Here is a 2,973-nt window from a genome sequence, read left to right as displayed (position 1 = left end):
CCAAATTATTTTGTCTCTCCTTGGAAACAAAACAAAATCACTCAAAATAACTTCATAAGCACACTAAGGATGTGCACTGTGGGACTAAAAGAGGTATTTCTATGAGAATTGTTTCTCTAATCAGCAACAGGGAGGCCTGCTTTCCTGCTGGTAGGAAATAAATGCATTAGTCTACAAGTGGCACTTGCTGCCAGGAAGCATCTCTCAACTGCAAAGGAACGAGGGAAGGATCTCTTGCATGAAAATGTCTTGGGTCAACAGACTGGGGCTCCTTTCTTACCTTACTACCACATCCTTCCAAAAAACCATTTGTTGAACTTGTAAAATGACAAGTTTTTATCTTGAGAATGAAATTTTGCAGTGTTTCCAGCAATGATGACAGAGAAAACTGGCAACATCTAGGGCCAAATTAAGACATGCTGAGGCCCTAAATATGTGAATAGTTGGAGTTTTCCTAGTATTATCCAAAAATGGTTTGTAATCATTAGTAATTGCGTTTGTATTTTAAGCCTCTCATAATCTGAGGCCATAGCTTAGGATCTATTTACACATTAGAAAGTCCTCAAGTTTGTTGGGGAACAACACAAGGACTTCGACTCACATGTGAGATGGGAGTTTGCTTGCTTTCCAGATGTACATTGTCTCTTTTCTGTTTGTGACCACAGCATGCAGGGAGAAGCAGTTGTAGCCACCCTCCTTTCTGTTCCCACATCCTCAAACTGCCTCAGGGAGCCAATATTGGGTCCATTGTAAAAATCATATTACTTACCAGGCTATATGTAAATTTCACAATGAAGTCAATAGTGGCTTTGTGGGCCAGTTTGGGGATGCAAAAATAGTAGGAGTGGGCAGCTAAAGACACTCCTTCCTGTGTACTGTGGTCACAAACAAAAAAGAGCCAGTGTGCAAGTAACTTGTTCTAGACAGATGGTTCTATCACAAGAGACTTGTATATCATATTGATTGGTCCTATGTTTCAATTATGATGACTGCTGCTGAGTGAGGGCTACCACCAGTACAGCAGAGTTGGCAATAGGATCCTATAATCCCCCAACATAAAAGGTAAAAGTATAATAGTATTAAAAAAAACACTAGTATAGCTGCGATGACAGCTATTGCTAGAGTCATTGGTGAGCAATAACTCAGTTGGTGAATGGTAGACCCCCATCCCAAACAATCACATTGCCTTGTCGAAGGCTTTCACGGCTGGAGAACGATGGCTGTTGTGGGTTTTCCGGGCTGTATTGCTGTGGTCTTGGCATTGTAGTTCCTGACGTTTCGCCAGCAGCTGTGGCTGGCATCTTCAGAGGTGTAGCACCAAAAGACAGAGATCTCTCAGTGTCACAGTGTGGAAAAGATGTAGGTCATTTGTATCTACTCAGGAGGGGTGGGGTTGAGCTGAGTCATCCTGTAAGAGTTTCCCAGGGTGTGGAATGCTAATGGCGGGAGGCTTCACTGTATCCTGAGGAGGTTCTTTTGCATATGGATTGGTACTTGATGTGCTAATCTTCTCTGCAGGGCTATTGTCGGGAATAGAATGTTTTGTTAGCCTGGTGTTTTTCAGAACTGGAAACCATGCTCTGTTCATTCTTAAGCAAAACTTCAACAGGAAAGAAGAAACCTTAAGAATGAACAGAGCATGGTTTCCAGTTCTGAAAAACACCAGGCTAACAAAACATTCTATCCCCGACAATAGCCCTGCAGAGAAGATTAGCACATCAAGTACCAATCCGTATGCAAAAGAACCTCCTCAGGATACAGTGAAGCCTCCCGCCATTAGCATTCCACACCCTGGGAAACTCTTACAGGATGACTCAGCTCAACCCCACCCCTCCTGAGTAGATACAAATGACCTACATCTTTTCCACACTGTGACACTGAGAGATCTCTGTCTTTTGGTGCTACACCTCTGAAGATGCCAGCCACAGCTGCTGGCGAAACGTCAGGAACTACAATGCCAAGACCACGGCAATACAGCCCGGAAAACCCACAACAGCCAATCACATTGCCATTTATCAACCATGATAATGCTCACCAAGGATTGCCTATATAAACACAAAAGGCACCAAACAATATGCAGCAATGACTCAGCAGCACACTTGCTCGTCATAGCCAGTGGCCAGGAAGATTGCAAATAGAACCCATAGAATATAACCTTCTCAAGACCCCCTGTACTACCAATGCTTCCTCATACCTGAACTAAAAATAGTACAGAATCACAACAGCCTTGTATTGGTGTCACTGATGGGAACAATAATTTTGCAAGGGAGAGGGAGGGGGCTACATGGTTATAGAAGAATGGCCCACAATAGCAAGGTTAAGGTAGGTTACAACTTTTACATTTCCATCCACTATGCATATCGAAAAAGTGATAGAATTCTGGGAGGGGAAATATGGTAGCCCTGCACAGGAACAATTGACTTCCCATTGGTTATTTCTGCAGCTATAGATCTCACTTGTGACCAGTATGGCACTGAATGGGAAACATCCTTTTCTCCGCATTGGATACAGCTGTGCAAGCTCTCCAACGGAGAGACTGAGATTCAGTCTTGAGGAACTGTTGGTTCTGCACCATGTGTCCTGGCACTGATTCTCAGTGAAAGAATGAACCATGCTTTTTAGTCAGTAGTATCAAGAGGTGGAATGCCTGCTGTTCAAACATGGCCATGATTCCCACTGCCATTTTTAGCACATGGTGGGAACTTATCTGCATTTGGGGGGTTATGGCAACAGGGCCTATGTTTCTACAAAGTGCATGCTTACCCCTTGTTCCATATGCTAGTACCCTCTAAGCAAGGAAGAGTTGTTTAGTTAGCACATGGTTCATGCTGAAGAGGAAGCTCTGAATCCTTAAGTGTTTGAGTGCTTGGTACACCTTTAAACTGCTTAACAGAGCAGGGTGAAGAGTGCTAATGGGTTATAATTTGGGGTCTGGGTTTTTCCTCCTTGGTGAGCTCTTCTTTTGCTTACTTG

This window comes from Eublepharis macularius, chromosome 6 (assembly GCF_028583425.1).
Source record: "Eublepharis macularius isolate TG4126 chromosome 6, MPM_Emac_v1.0, whole genome shotgun sequence".
Lineage (NCBI taxonomy): Eukaryota > Metazoa > Chordata > Lepidosauria > Squamata > Eublepharidae > Eublepharis > Eublepharis macularius.
The sequence above is the reverse complement of the archived record's forward strand: the minus strand, read 5'-3'. Positions refer to the sequence as shown.